The sequence below is a fragment of the Ursus arctos genome, unplaced genomic scaffold, assembly GCF_023065955.2.
Source record: "Ursus arctos isolate Adak ecotype North America unplaced genomic scaffold, UrsArc2.0 scaffold_34, whole genome shotgun sequence".
Taxonomy (NCBI): Eukaryota; Metazoa; Chordata; class Mammalia; order Carnivora; family Ursidae; genus Ursus; species Ursus arctos.
This window is the reverse complement of record NW_026623030.1, coordinates 15110208-15125574: the sequence shown is the minus strand read 5'-3', so window position 1 is coordinate 15125574 and position 15367 is coordinate 15110208.

Below are 15367 nucleotides of genomic sequence, written 5' to 3'. Positions count from 1 at the left end.
TGATGAAGAAACTGAGGCTTTGCGAGGCAAACAGATGTGTCCAAGCTCGGACAGCCATCCAATGGCGGAGCTCGGATCTAAATGGCGTAGAGATCGCTCTGGGAGGCTGTGCTTTTATTCATCGCGTCGTACGCTCCGCGGTGGGATCCAGCATTTCCGTAGGCGCGCGTGTGTTGTTGTTGAGGGGGGACTAGATGCGGGGTGAGCCCCCAGCACAGCCGGTCCGAAAGGAGAAGTGAGCTGTTTATTGGCAGGAGCCATGCAGGGAAAAGGCAGGAGGTGTGCGCGCCCGGGAGCCTCGGCCGCAGGCGACAGGCTCACTGCGAAGCTGAAGGGCCCTGGCTTTAGAACACCTCAGATTCGGTCCAGACGCCTCCGTTTTCCTACTTCCAATCCGATCCATTCATTATTTGAGATTTACTGAGAACCCACAGTGACAAACACTGAGCGGTGAATTAGACAAAGTCCCTACTCCCATGGAACTTGAATTCTAAAATAAAGATAAAAGAGATAAGCAAGAAAACCCGGGAAAAAAGGTAGATTGTAGAAGGCACTTAGATGTGAAGGAAACATGGGAGAAATCAGAGCAGACCTATCTGAGGAGCGGAGCTGAGACTAGAACGGTGACAGGGAGGCAGCCAGGAGAAAAAGCACTTTGGGCACAGGGAAGAGCAGGTGCAAAGGCCCTGGGGTGGGAAGGAGTGAGGCCCACACAAGGAAGAGAACAGATACAATTAGGAGGCTGGTGCGCAGTATGTGTGCTGAAACACAGGGGGGCCCCTGCGTGGCATGAGATCAGAGATAAGGTCAGCAGGGGTCAGCAGGGACATTTGAGAATAAAAGGAACTTGGACTTAGTGCTTCTAGCCACAGACAGCCATGAGGGGGAGCAACAGGATCCAAGTTCTATTTTTCGGTGATCTCCCTGAGATTGGGAAAGAACACTCCAAGAATGGCAGCAGGGAGAACAGGTGGGAGGGCCAGCCGTGGTCCTAGCCTGGCCACCCTGAGGGATTTCTTGCTTCATCCCACTCCAGGTGCACTGGGATCCTGGCCTGATTCAACTCAGAAGCTCGCTCTTGCCTCTGAAGCTCCCTCACCTCGCTCAGAGATGAAGAGGACAATCCCCTTCAGCCCCTTTGCTCTAGCTACCTCTTCAGCTCTTTTTTCTTTTAAGATTTTATTTATTTACTTACAGAGCGTGAGTGGGGGGAGGGCAAAGGGGGAGGGAGAGAGAGAATCTCGAGCAGACTGCACTGAGCGCAGAGACCCAATGCGGGGCTCGATCCCAGGACCCTGAGATCATGACCTGAGCCGAAATCAAGAGTCAGATGCTTAACCAACTGAGCCACCCGGGAGCCCCTCCTGCTCTTTCTTTATACGGTCTTCCCTCATGTCTGCTCACCTGGGACGCCTTCTCTGATCCCACGTCCAGGAGAACGCCCGTGGCATCTAGCTCTTTCTGTTAGAGCTTGCGTGGGGCTTGCGAGGGCCACCCACCCCACCGTCTCCTCGGTGAGCCTATGAAGGCAGGAACGCATCGTTGCTGCGCCGCGTGGAAAGCACATAGGAAGCTCTCAGCAAAGAATTCCTTGATGCAATAAGATTTCGTTAAAGTTAGTGGCAATTTGAGCTTTATGCTGCTGACCTTAAATGATCTGTCAACAATTAAGTAGGGTCGGTCTTTCAAACAAATATGTTTGTAGAGCAATAACCGTGATTGGCGGCATGCCTCGTTCATGCTAGGGATGGCGCTAAGCACGCCAACTCCACTCACTTAATTATCTCAATAACTGTGGACCCTGGGAACGTTCACCCCACTTTTCGGGTGGGAAACTGAGGATGGAAGGGGGCAAGAAACTAGCCCGAGAGGGGGCGCCTGGGTGGCTCAGTCGTTAAGCGTCTGCCTTCGGCTCAGGGCGTGATCCCGGCGTTCTGGGATCCAGCCCCGCATCAGGCTCCTCCGCTATGAGCCTGCTTCTTCCTCTCCCACTCCCCCTGCTTGTGTTCCCTCTCTCGCTGCCTGTCTCTCTCTCTGTCAAATAAATAAATAAAATCTCAAAAAAAAAAAAAAAAAGAAACTAGCCTAAGAACACCTTATGACTATGTAAATGGAGCTAACAATTTGAGTCCACGTCCGTTTGGATGCAATGCTCATGATCTTTTGACCGTGGATTCCTGAAAATAGGCACAATCTTTCCCCTGGCCAGTATCCACCAAGAGGCGAGCTTCAGAGGTAGAGGGGGATGTGCTGTGAGATTAGCCAGAGCTCCTAACTTCTAGGACGTGAGCATCTGGTAGCAGAGACGGGGGACCCCGGGGGGAAGTGTCAATGTAATGCTGATAACTCGGGATCCACAGGGACCAGTTGAAAGAAGTGCTGACGTCAAAAGAACAGTTGAACAATCCCAGATATAATTGCAAAATGGCTCCCGTTCACTTATTGTAATGCTCCAGCACCGTGAACTCGGAGTCCACGGAAGGATTTCTGGAACTTCCTTCTCATCGGCGTCGCCCCAAACCACCTTCTGTCCTCTTGACCGATATACTTCTTTGCTTTCTGCATTAAGATTCCATATCACTGAAGCCCCAAACAGGTGACGAAACCCGAACCGGCCCCTTTGACAGGCTGTGAAAGCCGTGGACCTTCTCCCCGAGAAATGTTGCAATGCCTGCAGACACACATGCGTGAGCCCACGCGCGCACACACGCACACGCACACTGGTCTCCCTGGTTTGCCTATCATTTCACGGGCTCCGCAGACCTTCTGATCCTTACCCACAGTTTCTGAGTGAGAACCCCTGCCCCTGGTGATCTGAAAAGGCTTCAGCACTGCCAAAGGAAAAGAGCGTCTGCTCTTCCTAGGTGCACGAGAAAACTTGAGAAATTTATGTAAAAAGAGGTACACGTCCAACCAGCCAAACCCAGCCCTTGCTGCTCCAGAAGCTTCTCTTTCTGCACAGTGTCCAACCTGAAATGGCTTTCTCTTCCAAGGTGCAGGAAACTCTGTGATTAGGATAGCGGATGACAGGCAGTGGCCTTGGCCGCTCTCCAGCTATCGGCGTGCTGGCCGGAGAAGCTGGAGCCAACTCTCTCCCGTTTCGGTCTGAGTTTGGGTTCCCGATACCCACGGTGGTTTTAATTCCACGGCGTGTCATGGTCCCGGAGACTAGGGGTTCTCAACCACTGCACTGCCTCAGGGCTGGATGGCCATCAGTTTACCAGGGATGTTGGAAAATAACCTGCACTAGTGGTGAAATATCACCGTGGGCCAATGATCTGCTTAAAAAATACATTTGAGAACTTCCAAGTTTCCCTCTGCAACGATGCTGTTTTCAATGCCTTGTTTTCCTGCAGGTGACGGGTGGGTAGAAATGGGCAGCGGGTGCCATCTGGGGAATCCCGAATGACCCTAGGGTACTCACGTGCTCCGTTGCACCCTGCAGGGTTCTTGATTTGTTTTTAGAAAGGCCTTAACTAACCCCAAGATTTCTTGTCACCATCTTCACTCCTTCTAGAATAATGCTTCTTAAACTCCAGTTATTTTTTTTTTTTAAAGATTTTATTTATTATTCATTCGACAGAGATAGAAACAGCCAGCGAGAGAGGGAACACAAGCAGGGGGAGTGGGAGAGGAAGAAGCAGGCTCATAGCGGAGGAGCCTGATGTGGGGCTCGATCCCTGAACGCTGGGATCACGCCCTGAGCCGAAGGCAGACGCTCAACCGCTGTGCCACCCAGGCGCCTCTAAACTCCAGTTATTTTAATGTCACTTTCCAGATTTTTTTGCCCTGTATTTAGTTACACCTTATATATTTTTTTAACATCTATTCCAATAGCCAACCTTCTAGAGTCTTGGCCTGAGCAATAATAATCATGAAATCATGTGGTTGCTGTGCTTATTTCCCCTTAAGATGCAATAAAAGAAGGGCGTAACTTTAAAAACAAAAATCACTATCCCTGCCCCATGAAACATCATTCCCCATGCCCCCCTCCCCTAGTGGTACGGTTACCACTTTTTAAGGATGCATTGTACTTGTAGGTGCCTTCATTGAAAAAAATTAACCCCAATCCATTTATTCATTTGTGAATTCCATTTCTTCTTTTAAAACCATCTGTTAGAAAGAATCATCTGTGAGTGGCTTACTCTGTACCAGGCACAGGCCCGAGTTTGTGTGCGCTCATTATTGCATTTCATCCTTGCCACAGACCTTTGAGGTTGCTACCGCTATTCCCATTTTACAGATGGAGAAAAAGAGGCTCAGAGAGGTCTGAGGGTCTCGCCCAAGGTCACAGAGCCTAGGCCTTTTCCGGGAGGACAGAGCCAAGCTCTAGGTTAGGGTAGTGAGGTCCTACCAGCCGTGTTGGTTGGGGACGCTGGTTGGCCTTCTCCGGTATTTGGATACTGGACACAACGGCAGCTCGAGCGCCTCTAAACAGTCAGTTTGTGAAATATGTCCCTGTGTTCCAGCCACCTAGGATCTTTCTGAGAGTTTCTCAAAATCCAGCAGAATAAATATCAGATTTTTTATTGCCCACCACATAATAGGAATATAACTTATTACTGTGAGAGCGCCCGACTTTCGGCAGCCTCCATAAATCTAGTGCTCCAATTGACTCCATATGCATTTAAGCAAAACCCAGCCCACGTCGGGGAGCAGTGGATGTAATTGGAATATGGAGTGGGGCTTTTGGATTAATCACATTCTGAATATTAACTCTGCATTATGCTGATTTCCTTGTAAATATATTCAGAAGCCCCAGCGTGTGTACCTGACTCCGGCTTCTACAATCAGAATAGCGAATGTCCTGAATGTGGGGCTGGAAACAGTCCCGACTGTAGTGTACAAAGCCGAGTTTCATTTCCCCTGAGAGAAAGAATATTTCAGCCCACTCCTGGAGGCCTCCAAACACAATGTATGGTTTCCTGACACCAGGGGAAGGAGCCGTGTTTGTTTCCAACTGCCTGGTTCAAAATGGATTTTGCCAAAAACAAGAACACATTTTTTTTTTCCCCAGCAAATTCTTGGAGGATTTTTCTGGCCCTAACACTTCTTTAGGAATAAGCCATTCTGTCTGACTGTCTTTACTGGGGAGGCGGTGGGGTCAGGAGGTGGCGGAGGGAACAGGATGGGGAACGGTATGATCAAGGATGGAGGTATAGAAGGAAAATCCTGAATGACTCCCAGCTCTGCCAAGGGCAACCCGCCCCTCCCTGCCCCACCCGGGTGACCTTGCTGCGTGAGAACAGACAACAGCCTCCGTGAGTCACACAACTCATCATTCACAAAGCAAGCCTGGTGCCTGTAGAATTTCACCCAGCACGCCTGACAGCTCTGAGGGGTCGGTGTTACGATTCCCATTTCACAGATATAAAGACTGAGACTCGGACAAGTCTTGCCTTGAAGAAATGTGAGTAAACCGGCCATGGGTGAAGGGCCTGGACTTGGGCACAAAATTAAGGGGGCACCAAAAAATTCAGCAATCAAGAATATTTTAATGCCATATTTTTTAATTACTGCAAAAAAAAGAGCTGTGATGAGCAAAATATCAAAATTTTAAGTAAAGATAGGATTGGTAAGAGTGTTTGCTGAGCCATGTTGGTGTCTGAGACGAAAGGAAGTATTAGTGCTACGGATTTACCTTTATCTTGATTAACTGAGAGGTTTTTCTTGTTGCTGTGTAATTTCTCCTTGAATTTTGTGCCTCATTAAGCCTCACCCTAGTCCCAACCCTTCCTGGGAGCCAGAGTACCTTCCTAAATCACACATGTGCCTCTGTCGGGCCTCTGATCCCATCCTTCTGGGGGGCTCCCTATTACCTACCCGGAAGAGTCCAAATGCCCAAGCCTGGCTCAGAGAAGCTTCTGGAATCAGGAGAGTGCTGTGGCTCTGTGATTTACATACATCAAAGGATTAGTAATCTTTGGGCTGAGGACACGGGTTCTGGACCTAGATGGCCTGCATTGGGATCCTGTTCTATCATTTACGAGCAGTGTGACCTTGGATGGTGAACTTAAAGTCCCAGGACCTCAGTTTTCTCTCCCGAATGGGGAAAGCAGCCACGCTTGTCTCATAGAGTTGTTAAGAAAATTCAAAAATAGGGGCGCCTGGGTGGCTCAGTTGGTTAAGCGTCTGCCTTCGGCTCAGGCCATGATCTCAGGGTCCTGGGATGGAGCCCTGTGTCAGGCTCCCTGCTCAGCAGGGAGTCTGCTTCTCCCTCTCCCTCTGTGCACGCACATTCTCTCTCTCTCTAATAAACAAAATCTTTTAAAAAGAAGAAAATTCAGGGGTGCCTGGGTAGCGCAGTCGTTAAGCGTCTGCCTTCGGCTCAGGGCGTGATCCCGGCGTTCCGGGATCGAGTTCCACATCGGGCTCCTCCGCTGGGAGTCTGCTTCTTCCTCTCCCACTCCCCTGCTATGTTCCCTCTCTCGCTGGCTGTCTCCCTGTCACATGAATAAAATAAAATCTTAAAAAAAAATAAATAAATAAAAAGAAGAAAATTCAAAAAAAAGGGCAAGAATCATAAAAAAATAATGTCACTTACTGGGCACCAGTTTTCCCCCAACACCTGGCATATATGATAATTGCTCAGTTAATTCATTCAACAAATATTTATTAAACATCTACTGTGTGCCACGTACATAGTACTGGAACTTTCGAGGCTCAGTAAGTGCTAGTTAATGCTCTTGCTGTTATAGCCACAGCGCATGAGGTAGGTACCACTGTCTTCACCCCCGTTTTATAGGCAAGGAAACTGAGGCTCAGAGGGGTGAAGCCTACGATTAAATTGAAGAGCCAGCATTGGACCCCAGTAGGTCCGGCTCCAAAGCCCACTGAGTTCCAAAGCCAACTGGAGCCTCTTCCGAGTGTGTTTGTCTCTCCTGGGGACCGCGAGCTTCCAGAGGGCCTGCCCCTTGTACCTCCCTCAGTCCCAGCAAAGAGCTTTGTTCACAGCAAGCGCTCGACAAATGGCCAACAGAGTAAACGGAATCCTGTCTCGAAGGCTTCTCAAGGGTGCTTTGTGGCTTGTGCACTTGTAGGTAGCCCTGTGGTGGAGAGTGTATGGGCTTCTTCTCTGAACTCCAGGTTCTTTGCAAAAAAGAGAGCTTGGTTGGGTTGGTGGAGATGGTGGTGTCCAAAACGAAACCTGTCTTTGGCCCCCACATGCCTGCTCCTTCTCTAGGTTCCTGTCTCAGTAGACATAGCACAGCCCACGGTTCACATGAGACACCAGGCACCCCTCCTCCTCCCTCCTCCTTTCCTGGCCCCTGATAGTCACTCAGCTGCCATGAGCTGGGGGTCCCCCCTCTTAAGTCTTTTTCTATCGGCCACCTTTCTCTATTCCTCCACCACCTTCGTCCAAGCTGCTACCAGCTTTTGCTCGGATGCCTGTAACCACCTCTTCACGGCTCTGCCTGCTTCCAGCCTGGCCCCCACCCCACTCCACTCTCTCCTGGGCAGCCAGAACCGCTTTTTCAACCACAGATCTGACCCAGTCTCTCCTCTGCCTCAAACCCTGCCAAGGTTCAGCTTACCATAAGCTGATCTCTGAAATGGGGCATCTACAAAGTGGAGGAGATGTAGAATGATCCTCCTGGGTGTGGGAAGAAGGTATAAGAACTTCTATTTCTGCTTATTTTCTATTGTATCTGTTTTGGAAGTTATGTTTCTGGCCACGTTTCATAATGTACTATGTTAGTTCAATTTCCCTGGAAGCGGAGCCTGAGGCAAGGATTTGGAAGCATGTGACTTATTCAGGCAGTGCACTTAGGAGGAACCTGTGAGAGAGTAAGGGAAACAGGATGGAGTAGAAGGAAAAACCTAAGCAAAGGTGTGATCTCAGCCAGAGTCCAGCTTCAGCTTATCCAACTGGGAGCTCTAGAAGATGAATTGCACCACGGGGTGGGGTGGGGGGGGGGGTTGACCTTTTGCATACCTCTGTCAGCGACCTGATCCTACAGTGATGAGGAATGCCCACTTCCAAGTGAGGCAGCTCCCTTTGGCCAAGGACAATTCTTTGGAGAAGTGGGCAGCTCTTCTGTGAATGGGCCTTTTGCATGGGAAAGGGAGTGTTGACTATATGTACAAGGGTGTGGTAAGACGGTATTAGACCTTCCGTCTCTTCCTTTTACATTTTATATATTTTCTCCATGTTTTATAGTAGACACCTCACCATAATATACATATTAATATAAGACTATGTATGCAATTTAACAATAAACTGATCAAAGATTAGGATTAAAGCTCATCTTTTTTGACTCCCTAGGGGTTATAGATGAACTTGAATCTACATATGAGTCCTGGAATGGGTAGGAATCAAGTCATCAGAGCAGCCAGGGCTGGGATGGGCAGGGATACACCTCAAGCAGTGAGAATCTGCACGTTAGAGGGTTCCAGGCTTGTTTGTGTTGGAATCCAGCCTTTGAACACTTTGGCCCCGTCTCTTCTGGTCACCCCGTCCCTCACTGGGAACATGATTGCACCAAGGGGAGCCCTTGCAGTTGTTCTTAGAGGCTCTAATAATTCCAACATCTTTTCACCTTTTCTTGTGCCTCAACCCCTCACGGATCCTTCGGATGCTGTGAAATCCACAACCTATCTCATCCTCGGTGGAGAATGGCAGCCAGAGTGGAAAGTCCCATGGGAACCAACGATGTAAAGGACAATCTGCTTTGAAACAATAGGGGTTCCCACTCTGTGCCCAGCTGAGCCCTGCATGCCAATTACTCTGATTCAAGCTTCTGGGCTGGCACTGGAGGGTCTAAATTCAGCTTACACCTGGAATAGAGTGCAGTCAAGGAGGAGGGACTCGGAAGTCACATACAATTTGGGACCCAGCATCACCTGGGCCAACTACCAAACCTTAGGAGCTCTGTGCCCCTGGGCAGCTTACATAATTCGTCTGAAGTCAAGATCTTTACGACATCTAGGTCACTTTCCCAAAGCCAAACCCAGGACAATGAGCTGTGAGTGGAATAGCGATAACTGAGGGTTTGCTACACGCCCAGGACTGTGCAAAATACGTGAGTTTCTACACGTATACGTACATATCTAAAATGTGGCTGTATACACATACGGGTATATATTCTAATTTAATAATCTCAAACACCCTGTTAGCCGGGCACACGGTCTCTATTTTATACATGAGGGACCCAAGGCTCAGACAGGGTGAGTGACTTATGTTAGCTAGTACATGGTGGAGCTGGGGTTTGAACAAGGGCCGCTCGCCTCTCCCCCTACCCCTTCATTGCCTCACAGACCCTCCCTTTCTTAAGTTATTAGCACCCACGTGCAGACTCTGAACGCTTCTGAGATGGTGAAGGCCTCATTTGCAGGCGTTGGGAAGTCATAATTAGCAAGCAAACGTCACCTTTATTCCATTCCGCGAGGTAGCCAGTTGGGTGTAGAAAACTGCACAAATTCGATGGTTTGAATGTCTCCTTTACCCTGGCTGGTGCCTACCCTAAATTAAAATCCCCTGAAGGGACTGCTGTCTTAATTAACAGTTTGCCTTGTTAACACTGTAAACATTTTCCTTGTTGTGGAGCGGGTCCTGCCAATTAAAGGCACAGATGACGCAGAGCGGGAGGGCAGTGCGTGTGCGCCTGGGGAGAAGCCCGGCCTTTTCTGGCCAGCCGTGGTCCCCACATTTCTGCTGGGAGTTCGCGGAGACACGGGGCTCTGGAAGGACAGCTGCTTCTGCCTAGTATGCGGCTACGACGTGCCATTGGCTACCCATGGAGGTTGGGGCATGGGTTTGGAGCCACAGAGACCTGAGTGTGTGTTCTGGCCCCTCCCTGTGCCTCAGTTTCCCCAGCAGTGCCTTCCTCATGGATGGTACAGTCCTCAGCTCATGAGCAGCGGTAAGGCTCGAATAAAGGTACTCAGCATGGGGTGTGGTGCTCATGAATGGAAGCTATTCTCTCCTCTCCCTCCACGTGCTCTTGCGGATATTTTTTATGCCTTATTGGCCAGTGAGCATCAGTAGAATGTTCTTCCTTAGTGGGGGTATTTTCCCTTACGAGTCGCACCTACTCAAGGAAAAAGCCAGAACAACTCACTTGTAAGCATGTGGCCCAATCCTAGGACTCAATCTTGAAAGACTTGGATTGTCTCTGTTTGTGCACATTTTTTATTAAAGAATAACATATGTGTAGAAAATCACACAAAGCACAAGTACACCACTTCTTAAATACTTACAAACTGAACATATTCCTGTATCCATGCCTAAAACACATCATAGAATGTTACCAGCTCCCCTGAAGACCCTGCTGAGCCCACTTTCCCTCACTATTCCCCAAGAGTATCTACTGTCTAGACCTGTAGAGCACGGGCTAGTTTTGCTAATTTTTGAACTTGAGATAAATGGAATTATGCAAAGTTATATATACAGAAAAATTAATGGAATTTCTATTCATGGAAATGTACATGCAATGAAATGTAAGTATAATCGAATGAAATTATATGAAAAATACATAAGCTATGTGTTCTTTATGTCTGTCTTCTTTCATTCAACATTTTGTTTGTGAGTTTCATCCGTGTTGTTTGTGAGTTTCATCTGTGTAGTGGCAGGTCATTCACTACGTGATTATACCTATGGTTTATTTATTCATTCAACTATTTATTGATGTTTGAGTTGTTTCCAGTTTTCAGCTAATATAAGTAGGGCTTCTGTGAATATGCTTGCACATGTTTGTTGGTGAACAGATGTGTGCATTTCCTCCGAGGAGAGTTGCTGAGTCATAGGTTGTGTGTGTGGTTGGCTTTAGCAGATACTGTGAAATCGTTTTATGAAGTGTTTGTACCAATTTATACCGCCACATAATGTATGGGAGTTTCGATTGCTTGGATGCTTGGTGTTGTCTGTCTTTTTAATTTTAACCTATTACAGTAAGAGTGAGCGATATTACATTGTAGTTTTGATTTGTATTTGCCTGATGTCTAAGAACCTTTTTATGTATCTTTTGGATAGTTGAATATCATCTTTTGTGAACTTCCTGTTCGTGTCTTTTGCCCATTTTTCTTTGGGGTCATCTGTCTTTTCTCTTACTAAGTCATAGGAGTTACAGTTGACCCTTGAACAATGCAGAGGTTAAGGACAGCTGCACGATTGAAAATCTGTGCATAACTTTTGAATTCCCCAGAGCTTAACTACTAACAGCTTATTGTTGACTGAAAGTCTTACGAATGACATAAACAGTCAACTAACACACATCGTGTATGTTACATGTATTATATACTATATTCTTACAATAAAGTAAGCTATTGAAAAGAAAATGTTATTAAGAAAATCATAAGAAACAGAAAATACATGGACAGCACTGTACTGTATTTGTTGAAAAAATCTGCATACAAGTGGACCTTTGCAGTTCAAACCTGTGTTGTACAAGGATCAACTGGGTTTTTTTTTTATACTTTGGATAGAAGTTTATTTTGAATTTGCAAATATCCATTCCCATTCTACTGGTCATCTTTTCATTCACTTCATGGCATGTTTTGATCACTATCAAAAGATGTAGTTGTAGTCCAATTTATCAGTATTTCCCTCCGTTAGCTCTTACGTGAATTGTTTAAGAAAGAAATCTTTGCCTACCCCCAAGGTCATGAAGACATTCTCCTGTTTTTCCCTCGATGTTTCATTGTTTCACCTTTCACATTTAGCTGTATAATCCATCTGGAATTAATTTTTGTGTATGGTGTGAGGTAGGGTTCAAGATGAAATTTTCTTTTCCATATGGTTATCCATATCCAGTTGAACCATTACCAGTATTTGAAAACAGCACCCTTTTGCCTCCGTTTCCAGTGAGCCTTCATTATTAATCAGGTGATTATATATGTGTGAGTCCATTTCTGGACTCTATTTTGTTTCATTGGTCTATATATCTAACAGTTAGGAACCTTCATATGGAACAGAGATTTGTGAAGAAGGCGATGCCCCAAGGAATCCATTATTGGTAATGGATGTGGGAGAGGCAGGAAGAAATCCAACCAGTTTCTGGAAACTGCTGTGGCAAGGTCCTAGAGCCTTGGTGGTGTGAATTCAGTGGCTGTGATTGTAGTGGCAGTGGCGGTAGGGTCTCCCCTGGAGAAGTCGAGGGGTATTAAATGGGCATTGCCCTTGGCCCTGTAGACTTGAAGCTTAATCCTCTGTTCCTTCCATAAAGTTGGATGCAAAGAATTGGAATCCTCTGTGCTTGCCTTCCCCTGAAACCAATCTGCCCCCGTGTGCTCCTTCCCCAGTAAGCTGTGAAATACAAGGTCTCCTTGTAATACTTTTATACACTGCTTGCTGCAGTTTAATATATGAGACACTGCATCATAGTCTGGAGGTTCAAAATTACCTCGAAGTAATCATTTCCTAGAGGGCTGGTAGTAAACATTCTGTCACACAGCTATAGATTGTCGCCTGTCGCCATCAATCAGCCCCCAGGGAGATATTAGGGGAAATGATATGGGAATGAATTGAGAACTGGTGCACGTGGCTGCCAGGTCTCTGCAGAGGGAAACAGACTTGGTGGCCCATGGCAGGCTGCCTGTGTGGGGGGTAAGCTCCGTCTGCACCACAGCCTGAGGCTGTGGCTGAGCCCTGGGTGGCCTGTTGGCAGAACTCGGCTCCAAGGTCATGGGATCCTTCAGCCTAATCCCGATCTCCGCCTTTTGACATCTTCTCTGCCCACTTCAGAATGGAGCCGCCACCTGTGTTTACAAAACAGTAACAACTGCTATTAGGAACACGCACTCTGCACCAGGGCGTCCACTAGCCCTTCTCATGTGTCATTTTATTCATCTTCAGAGCGACCTCAGGACGGAGTTATATTAGCCCCATTTCACAGTCGAGGAAACTGAGGCTTGGAAACATGGGGAACCCTGCAAAGTCCTACAGCTGGTCAGTGGCAGAGGCAGGATTCGAACTTAGGTGTTCTGCCTCCAGAGGCCAAGTGCTAAGTCACTACCTACAGCCTCTGTTAAACGTCCAGCTCTACACAGAGCCATTGGCTCATATTCTCCCTACACTTACATGCATGCTGTCCATTGTACAGATGAAGAAATCAAGGCTTTCAGAAATGCGGCCACATCCAAGATGAGCACGTAGGTAGTTTCGCTGAGGCTCCACTCCAGGGTCCTCTGGCCACACACCTAGACCGTCTTCCTTGGGAAGGCGGGTAGAACATCAGTGCCTGCAGTGTTTGCAGGACACGTGCAAGTTCATCCAGAGGAACTGATGTCTTCGTAAGTCCCTAGCAGGATCCGATCAGCACTTGGGGGCTGAAGCTTTTACAATTTGATTGATTTTCAAAAAAGAATTATTAATAAAACTGAGGTCGGAACATACGTATTTATTTAGCAGGTCCATTCAGGTGAGGGGTCCTGAAACTTACATCTCATGAACGTCAGGGCCAATCCGCTCTGGTCCCCGGTCTCCATGGGATTCCACCTTGTTTGCTAAACCTCTAACAATCAGAAATCTAACGATTTCTTGCCTCGGTTGGTCCTGGGTCACCTCAGACCACCTGGGTCAGAAGCTCTAGGGTGGAGTCTAGGCATCAACATTGTGCTTCTGGGGCAGGTTTGAGCTATTGGTCAGCCACTGCTGAAATAATGCTGTGAAGCAAATAGCTCTCACATCTCAATGACTTACAATAAAAACACATGTATTTTTCTCAACTCTGTCTGCGGAGGGGCTAGTGTTTGGTCAATTTCAGCTGGCTGTAACTCTAGGCTGTGCCTCGGCTCCGAGCGTCTCATTTGGGGACCAGCAGCTCTCAGGGCGGGGTGGGGGGGTAGGGTGCCCTTATTATAACGGTGCTGTCAAGAGGGCAGGAGATTGTGATGCCTCTTGGAGCCCAGCTTAGAACTGGAAAACCATCACTACCTCCTGCATTTCATTGGCCAATGCAAGTCACATGGCCAAACAACAGCGGGGCAAGGAAGGAGACTCTAGGGACAGGAAGGAGACTCCACGGACAAGTCACATGGGCAAAGGGCATGGATGCATAATTCTGTCCAGGAGGGATGTGGAGATGGAAACAGGAAGCCAGTTTACCAGGGCTGAGAACCTCGGATCCTAGGAAAGCACCTAGCCATGTGCCTGGTTAGAGTAGGTGCTCCATAAACATTGTGTATTCTTCTAGAAAGCGCACTCCCATGGATCTTCAGAGGCTGTTGCATGGGAACCATTCTCCTTCCATGATGGTTTCCAGGGATGAGTTAACTTCCCACCCTGGCGTACGTTCCGTCTCTGGGGAGAGAGGGCTGCGCCATAATGTACCAAATGCTTTGAGTTCCGAGGAAGAAAGATCCCAATTGGAGTCTGCAAAAACGATTATCGACTGCTTAAATATCCATTTGCCCATCCACCACTCACAAAGTGCTCTATTTATTTGCACACTCTCTGTAATATAGCAGCAGAGGGAGAATTCATTAAGGCAAATTGTGAGGGTAGCTTTCAGAAAAAAATTCATCTCTCTGTTTTATGCACTGCATAGTTCCCTGTTTAATGAGAACTCTGCAAGTCCATTTTCCTTAAGGGTTTAATAAAAGTATAATTTAAAAAATTAAGACAGATGGGGAAAGTGCCGAGGGAAGCTATTTCTCCCATTAACACGCAGAGTAGACCTTCTCAATACTGTGAGATGGGTGGGGAGAGGAAAGACTCCAGAAGCTATCAAGAGTTCTTTAAGGTTACATAAAACTCTGGCCTGGGTTTATGTGGCTTAAGGATTCCTGCCGAACAGATAGGAATTAGATTTATTGGTTGAAAAATGGGACTCTTACTAGCTGGCAGTTTAATTAATGCTGATATAGGAGCCTGGCTTTCTCTTAGAAACTGAACTACCGAGCACAGGAAGGAGACATTTACATTGTTACAACTTTCTGCATAGTCTTGGTTGTTTTTGGAGGGGAGAGGAGGATGGGGCATTTGAGGGAGGGAGAGTCTTGCGGTGTTGGCGGCCAGTGTGTGATTCTCAGCTCCCTACAAGTGGCGTATCAGGGACAAATTGTTCACTGCAATTTGGTTTCCTTCCACCCTGCTGCTGCTCCTGGCTTCCTGAAGTGAGGTGAAATCTGAGATCTAATCATTTAATGATAGATAACAACAATATATAATTGTATTAATATAATTAAAGAAGCTAAGAATTAGTATCGCTTTCGTGTTTGATTGCTTTTTGGGGTTCATCTTTGCTGGGAAGCTGGTGCTGTTATCATCACCCCCATTTTACAAATCAGGAAACCAAGGCTCAGTCAGACAGAAAAATGCAGAGCTGGGACTTGAACCCCTGGGTTTGTGTCTTAAACCCTGTGCTACCGTTTTCTACATAACCGATGGGCCCCTGGGGCTCAGAGAAGTGGGCTAAAACCCTCAAGG